General features: G+C 38.3%; 1 protein-coding gene across 1 annotated transcript in view; it reads left to right on the top strand.

Annotated features, from left to right (window-relative positions):
* The window catches only part of Cpa6 (carboxypeptidase A6), a 297,452-nt gene that overhangs the window by 102,445 nt on the left and 186,062 nt on the right, over positions 1–8,945 (top strand). The window lies entirely within an intron of this gene.

An 8,945-nucleotide genomic window follows, 5' to 3' on the forward strand; every position in this document is an offset into this window, starting at 1 on the left:
TTCTTGCATTTTCTATGTACTTAAAACCAGTGCCAACTGGAGTAGTAGCCAGGCTTTCATCTCTCTTGGCTGTAGGGGCCGAGTGCCTGGATCACTGGGCACTCTGAGCATAGAATCCAATGTTGAGGAACAAATTTTTTATGCTGCCACCATTTTGAAACCTGGTGTAGCCAACACCATTCTGGAACACGATGCTCTGTAGCTTTTTCTCAAAGGAAAATCTTTCATCATTGCAGTTTTGAAGCTGCAAAGGGAGGGGACTTGTTGCATTTTTTTTATTCCCTCAGGCCTTTTTTCTTCTTGTTTCTCCTCACCAATCAAGATCTCATCTGCTCGATCTTTGCAGTCTACAGCTTTATTGGAGCTTTTTTTTTTCTTTTGGCCAAACTCACAACATTTTTAATCATCCTGCTGGGTTCTTTGCTCTTGATTTTTAACATAGAACTAGCTAAAATCCCCTAACAACAGCCGTGCCACAGCCTCAACATTTAACTGCCTTGAAATTTTCTACCAAAATTAATTAGTCCACCACCCCCCCCACTTAATCTCAGTCTCAGGCAAAGTCCCTGCACATGAGCAAACTGCAGACAAACTTTCTGCCAAGCCATAACATATCACTTGGAGTCCAGCACCCAATTCCATTCTTCTTCTCAGCAGAAACCTCCTGAGCCTGGTCTTTACCAGCAGGTTTTTTATCAGCCTTCTGGTCTTCTGAGTTATGACCAGACTCTCCCATACAGAACAGCCTAAGACATTCAAACTCTACTCTTTCAGGTGACATCTCCGAACCTTTCCAAAGTCTTCCCACAAGCCATTCCCAAAGGTTCTTGAACCACATTGTCAGGTATAGTTACAGTATTGACCCTACTTGTGATACCAAATTTTGTCTTGGTTACTTGTTTGTTATTGCTGAGACAAAATACCCCACACCCAAAATTAAAGAAGGAAAGGTTTGTTTAGCTCACAGCTTGTGGAGATTTCAGATCATAATCAGCTGGCTCCAAAGCAGAGTGGCAGGGTACAGGGGCAACACTTCAAGACAGCAGAAAACAGCAAATGCAACAAGAGCAGAAGAGGGGAAGAGCAAGCCTGTTTTCCTCTGTTATATTATAAACAGTCTAACCCCACCCAGGGGAGTGTAGCACTCACACCATCTGTGCAACCTCCTCTTGCATAGCCTCAGGATATTTACAAAGTGATAACCCTGGCCCCCTGCTGAGTCACTTAGTTAACCTTCTAAAATTCTCAAGTGGACACACTGAACAACATCCTAGAGTGGAAAGGCCACATCCTTTCCACCCCAGGATGTAGAACTGCTAAGTTACTTAGTTAAGCTTCTAGACTCCAAGGTGATACAATGTATCAACCATAACAATCCATCCCTTGTCAACTTGGCAACCAGACACTAGCCAGTGAGGTGTGTTGGCATGCGGCAAACAGCTGAGTCTTATTTTTCAGTCCAGTCCACTACTCTGTGTTTTTAATCAGAGAATTAAAACCATTTTCATTCAGGGTTGTTATTGAAAGGTATGTAATAATTCCTGCCATTTTGTTGATTTACTAACGTTTCACTTTCCTAATTTTCATGCTTATCTACTCATCTGTTTTTTGTTTGTTTGTTTTTTGTTTTTCTCCAGTACCGGGAATCAAACTCATGACCTTCCACTTGCTAGGCAGGCACTGTGCCATTGAGCTATATCCCCAGCCCCCTTATCTACTCATCTGTATGTAGTATTCCTTTAAACATCTTCTGTAATGTTGACTTAGTAGTCATGAATTCCTTAGTTTATGTTTATCTTGGAAGATCTTTATTTTTCCTTTGATTTTGAGGGATAACAGTGCTGGATATAATTACCTAAGTTGACAGCCATTTCTTTTCAAAGCCTGAAGTATGCCATTCCAGCATTTCCTTGTCTTTAGAATATCTGCTGAGAAATCTATTATTCTAATAGGTTTACCTGGGTAATTGACTTGGCATTTCTCCCTTGCAGCTTTCAATACTCTGTCTGTATTCTGTACATTGGGCAGTTTAACTATACTATGTTGTGGAAAGGTTATTTTCTAATTATATCTATTTGGGGTCCAAATACCTCCAGTATTTCTGCTATTATTTTATTAAGTAGGCTTTCTGTGCTTATACTTCTTCTTCATCTATGCCAAAAATTTATGTTTGGCAAAAGTTTATAAGTCTCCTAATGGTGTCCCAGAGAACTTCTTTTTTTTTTTTTTTTTTTGAGAACTTCTATGTCTGTTTTTCTAAAGAGAGGGAAAAGAACAATAAAAACAATACAGAATTTCAAAACAAGATAATAGGAAATTAACAATGGTTATTATATTATGCATTATTATCTTCAAAGTAGTTGCAAAATTGATCAAACAATATCAGCACTGTTCCTTTCAATGAACTAATAGAAATTAGCAGTTCAGTTATCTTAACTATCTTGTGTATATATGCATATCTTTTTCCCCTTCCTTCTTTTCTCTTTTCCCCTATCCCAGTTGTTCTTTCCTTTTAAGCAGTTTTTTTTTCCTTTTCACTATATCTATTGTACCTTTTGGATCTTATTTACTCTTTCAGCTGTTTACACTAGGGAGACAATATGATGTTTACACATGTGAGTCTGATTTATTTCACTTATGAGTATGGTCTCTAGTTACATCCATTTACCTATAAAAGCCTCAAGTTTATCTTTCTTTATCGCTGAGTAGTATTCCATTGTGTAAAAATACCACATCTTTTTATCCATTACCTTTGACAAAGGGACCAAACATGTTCACTGAAAGAAAGATAGCCCTTTAATAAATGGTGCTGGAAAAACTGGCTTTCCACATGCTGAAAACTAAACTAAAACATGCTGAAAACATCTGTTTATTTGTATTTTCTTTGAATTTTTTAGTTTTTACTGCACCCTTCTCTTGACAATGTGCAATGTGTTACTGGTTTGTTGTGCAGTATTGACTTTAACTCAAAATGAATTTAATTTTTTGCTTTCTCTGTGCCTTCTACACCTGTGCATTGTGAGTTTTGACTCTTCACACATTGTGTCCAAATGTGAGGGACCTGCTTCCTCCACAGGACTTGCAGGAGCAGGGTCTCTCTGCTAATCCAGGTATGATGTAGGTATGATATACATAGCAGAATATGTGTGGTTTTTTTCTCTGTGGTTGCTTGTCTAAACTTGTCAGAAGTGGATAGTCCAAGCATGTTTTGGAACAACCAGAGCTCAGGGCCTTCATGACTGGGATAGCCATATAGTTGTATGTGATATTTCTTTCTCTTGGTAAGGGGGTGAATATCTGGTACTGGGTCTTCAGCATCAGCACCCTGCATTTCCGCCTACTTGGTACTGGGTACTTGGGATCTTTGTATCTTCTATTTTTTAAGTTGAGGCATCCATCAAAGTTTGTATAAGAGTAGGTTTTGGAAGCACTGGTGTTATAGCTCATTTGTAAAGCACCCACCAACATATTTAGGGTTCTGGGTTTAATCTCCAGTACTACTTTGAGAGGCAAAAATAGCCACAAGTAACAGCTTAGAAGTAATCCAGATGTAGACATGTTTTTGAGAAAAATAGCTATAATACCACTACTCGTTCAAAAGAAAGGAGCAGTACTACTACAGAATAGACTAAAAAGTCAAACATGAATGCAAGTTAATTAATGATAAGATAATTTTTAAAACAATTTAAAGCATGTGGGGAGGAAGAAAGACTAAAAAAGAAATGAGTGAAAAAAGAAGAGAAAACAAGAAGATTAATTAATTTTTAAAATGCATAAAATTAGACAAAATATGAAAAGGAAAAATGAGTTCAATAAAACTAGAGGGACAAAACAAAAACAAAGAAAAACTCAGCGGTTCCTCCTTTGCAGAAGTATCTGAAGTAGAGAGCTGTTCTCAGGACCCCTGAATTTGGAATTGTCAGGTGTAGGAAGTTATTAAGAGTCACTGTTATGGTCTGGGTGTTCCTTTTGTCACTCCAATCAAACAAGCAGTTAGGGCAATATGACAGCTAAGCTATTACTAGTTGCCCACCCAATGACTAAGACAAAGTCTGCAACATGGCTGTTCTCATCTCCTGGCCTCTGAGTTTACCTCAGGATGGGAAGTGCAGCAACACTAGGAGATCTCTGCCATACCTTCTCTCCCATCAAGCCAGTACATTGGTTGGGGCTTTAGCCCCTTGGTATTCTGACTCTTCGTCAGATCCCTGAAGAACATGGCGAATGTCCAGGCCAAGGTAGTCTTTCCTCCAAACGCATCTGCTCACAGAGGAAAGGGGATCTGTGCTAGGGCGGGGAGTCTCAGGAACCGAGATCTACCGGTTACAACCAGGTGCTCTCAGACCCAGCCCTCGAGTATATCTGCACGTAACTGGTCTCACTCTCCATTACAGAGGACAAACTGCCACCGTCACGTGGAAGTGCCTTTCTCTTCCCCTGCCTCGCAAATCTTAGCAGATTTGTGTCACAGTCACTTTCCTGGGGCCGAAGTGTTTGTTCGGATGGGTGTCCACGGCACCATGACAACAGGCTGCTGCACTTGGGAGATATAGAATATTCCACGGGCTTTCTGATCCTCCCAGGAGTAAGCCCTTTGGGATCATTCTTAAGCATCTCCATGCTGGAGCTCTCTATTTCTTTTATTATTCTAAAAAACAATATTTCTGGGTTTCATCTGGTCACTGACAACACTGCTATGCCCAGCACTTTCCAACAAATCCCCTGCCTCACAAACAGCTACACGCCTGTTCATTTCGCTCAGTCTCTTGGAGCACCAGGTGGGCACTATGTGCCTCTAATCTGCTATTTTCCTCCCCTAGAAATGCTTCACCTCATCCAGGTAAATTGTGTCATTAGAAGTACTGAAAAATTGAATGTGTGGCTTGTATAAACACAAACTCTCTATGGGACTTTCTCTGAAATGATTTTCTTTTTCCATTTTATACAAGATATCTTGTATCTCCAGTTGCTCTTGTTGAAAATAATGAGACCACCTAACATGTATTTCTCATATGTCAAAGAGCTGCCTGAGCAAAGAGCAGACAGTACCAAATTAAGAAGTATATCAGTGATTTGATTCAAATACCTATGAAAAGGTCAAAACAAAGCTACCAGGAACAGACAAAAAAGTTAAATGTATCCATAACAGAATTATGTTTTACTGTTCCTGGGATTCATAATGAAACACATTTGGAGAGGCATCTGCTTTCAGTTCCTTTTAGATGAAAGGAAAAGTAAAACGTTTGGGTAAGAAGGTAATGATAGTAGCTACTATATGTTGGAAGGTGATAATAAATTAGGCATTTCTCAGAGAATATCTCACTGGGACCATGAATATATAAACCCACCCAGGAAGGAACTGGCAGATACTGTAACCTTAACAAACATGCTGAATAAAATAATTTTCACAAAAACTTTGTGCAATAGTACTTTGGTGTTTGTCCAAATTTAAAGATTAGGACGTGTTATCTCTAAATGTTTCAACATTTTGATCAAGGGTCCACAGAGACTGGTGAACCAAAGACTGGAATCCAACTTCACAATCTGTGTAAGTAAAGAAGGAAATGGATCAGAGAGGATAGACTTGAAGATAGACATGAAAGAAAATAAAGTAAATGAAATTTAAATGTTTTAATACTACTGCTTTTGTTATGTTTGGAAGACTTGCTCTAGATACATCATGTAAACTCCCAACAATGAGCTCTAACTTGATGAGCAGTCTGTATCCAGTAGAATAAGCCCAACTGGGTAGAAGTCCCTTATCATTCCTCCTTATCATCTGCTAACTCCGGGAGGAAGAAGTTACAAGATACAAATCAAAGAACACCTCAAAGCAAGGTTCTGCTATACTTGGTTTTCTCTTAAGAGAATCTCATTCTTTCTTCCGTTCAACAAATTAGAATATGAAAGAACATGGAAGACTAGACTGATGTAGTCAGGGACCCTTCGAGTATAAATATTGGATAAAGTAAGAAAAAAGGTGCGAAGGCAAAAACGTAATAATATCAAATATTTATATGGACTTCACTATGTGTCAGTAATTATTCTAAGCACTTGACATGCATGCTTACTTTATCATCACAATAATCCATTAAGAAACAGTATCCTCAATCAATACATAGAGGCACAGAGGTTCAAAATCTTCTCCAAGGTCACACAACTAACAGCAACTTGGCTCCAGAGTAGGTGCTTTTGCCACTTTGGCATTTGTTTTAGTAGATAATTGAATTTTGTGGGAAGAAGAAATTTCAAGGGACCAAGCATTTGGGAATAAATCAAAACTACAATTGAAAGAAACAAATACCATGTGGCTCTGGCGGGTGGGGACTACAAAAGGGGACTGGGTGTTCAGTACCTATATTGGGAAGAAGCAGGAACCTAGGGGCTGTATCTTCTGAAGCAGGGAACTTCCAAGTCTTGAGAAAATTCTTGCCTTTAGGCAGGAGAAACTGAGGGATGTTTTAATCTACTAGGAATACAAGAGGTGGCGATACCTATGAGCAGCTGGTTGCCCACTCATTTTTCTAACCTTAACCAATCGTAAATCCTTTGATTCCCTTGTCTTAGTCTCAAAGGGTTACCCAGGGGTCTTAATTTATATGTCACCTGAGAATAGAAAAAAACCTGGTAGGTTGTGAAAAGAATCTCTCGGTTCACCTTATTTGATAGTTGTGCCGAGCTTGGTTTTAACCCTTAACTTCTAGTAGATAATTTACTACTTGAACCCTCCCAATTCATAGCACCAAATTACTGTTCCCTACTTCAAAAAATACTAGTTTTCAAATTTAGAAAGAATAAGCTTTTGTCTGGTGAACCAAATGGGGCATTTGAGATCATGTCATTATTCATGCTGAAAGAGAACTCTTGTTTGATTATGGCTACCAGGCATTCCATCAGTATAATTTACTGTTTACAAAAGTGACCTTACATGGGCTTTCCAAATAACCTTTCTTACTCTCCACTCTTTGGTAAATAATCAAAACAATGTTAAATACATTCTAAAGCCATACCTAAGAATTTCTAAAAGGGGGAATGAAGTGACCTCTTTGTGATGAATTCACTGTCAGGGTTAAATAATCCCAGGGGTGGTTCCTTTGTATCCTGAAATGGAGAAGAGGAACCAGTTGCCAGGCTGAATTATCCATCTTCCTGTGGCTGTAAAATAGCTACAGATTGCTTTCCTTGCACTCTTGAGTAGCTGACAGGCCCCAGATGGACATATTTTTCCAGCAAGCTGTCAAGTGATCCATCCATCAAAAGCAGCTACATAACCCAGCTGAGTTTTCTTTCTCTGCCAAAATTTTTACTGGGTCATGTGAGACAAGGCTAGTGTACGATGAAGGTAGAAAAAACAAAAGTTAGAAAAATATGTACAAAAAATGAAGAGAGAAGAAAAAACCTGGTAAATTGTGAAGAAAATCCCTCAGTTCACCTTCTTTGATAATTGTGCTTAGCTGGGTTTTCTCAGCTTCCTGTAGATGACTTACTACTTGAAAACTCCCGGTGCATAGCACCAAATTATTGTTTCTTACTTCAAAAACTATTAGTTGTCAGATTTAGAAAAACTAACCTTTCTTTTGGTGAAACAAATGGGGCAGTTTTAAAATTATAGTGAGAGTTGTTTTGCAGTTCCTTGATTTTTTTTTTAATCTCTTTCTTTTATTCTTTTCAGAAATACAAATTTTGTGACTTGGCTACTAGTGGTGGTTTGTGTGATCTGAGGAAAGGAAAGTTGAAAAGCTATAATTAGAATAGTGCCTAAGACATATGAAATTATTGCCAGTAAGTCAATGGCCTTTTCATGCATAGACTTAAAGACAGTATAACGGCATCATTTGAAATTTCAAAACTAAAATGTTTAGAAGTAAACACGTAGCCCTAAAAAATTATTGTCCAGCAAATCCAGAAGATTCCCTGGGGTCTGGTGCTCGCTGCATCTGCCTTGCAAGATCTGGAAAATTGCTATTCTTCTAATAAATAAAACCATGGAAATGCATGCAAATTACATCCATATTCCTGGTGTACCTTTAGGGCTGGAGAGGTAAATTCAGATTGAATTGATAAAAATTTTTGTTGTCTGATTTTATATATATATATATGTTATTCTACATTATCTTTAGTCATTGTTAAATGCCACAGGAAGTTCTAAAAATATTCATTCCTATTGTACTTTAGTAATTTTTCCATTTCCTTTGTGCCAATCTTTTTTGTATATTATGTTGTTTTGTTTTGTTTTTGTAGTGCCAGAGACTGAATATAGGACCTTGCTAGGCAAGTGCTATGCCGCATAGATACCTTTCTTTGGACACAGCATCTCACTAAGTTGTCCAGCAGGTTAGCCCAAACTTGTGATCCTCTTGAGTAGCTAGGATTACAGGCACACGCCACTTTGACCAGCTTCCATTAATAAATACTTATAAGCATCTCCTCTGTGCAAAACACACTAAAAAATTATAATTATTTTATATGTGCTACAGTTGTGCTGCCTAACCTGTGTCTTCATGGAAATCTGGCATTTGTCTGGCAATCAGGAAGGGGTATCACTCCATAGAGAATTTTCTGTCAAACAGACCAATATTTCAGCAGTTTAGGACTTTGCAGAAAAAAACCTTTAGAGTGTGGTAAAATATTGATTTGAACTGTGGTAAAATGTTACTAGTTGTAAACATTATTTTAAAATTTCTAACATCCTAAAAATGTTATAGCCGTCACCATCTCATGGCACCCCTGTAAGTCCTTGGTGACCCTCTTCTTTGCCACCCCACCTCTCACCCAGCCCTTGCCAGCTTGGAAGCTCTGGATCAGAAATCAGGTGCCCCAGTGATAGGTTTTATCTTTACTTTGCTCATATGAGAAGAAGCCAAACCAAATATTTTCATGGGGTATAGATTTTGCAGGACTTAACTCTTTCCTTTTCAGCATTAGATTTAAAAAAAAAAAAAAAA

The sequence above is a fragment of the Chinchilla lanigera genome, unplaced genomic scaffold (assembly GCF_000276665.1).
Source record: "Chinchilla lanigera isolate Chin_1 unplaced genomic scaffold, ChiLan1.0 scaffold00043, whole genome shotgun sequence".
Classification (NCBI taxonomy): Eukaryota; Metazoa; Chordata; class Mammalia; order Rodentia; family Chinchillidae; genus Chinchilla; species Chinchilla lanigera.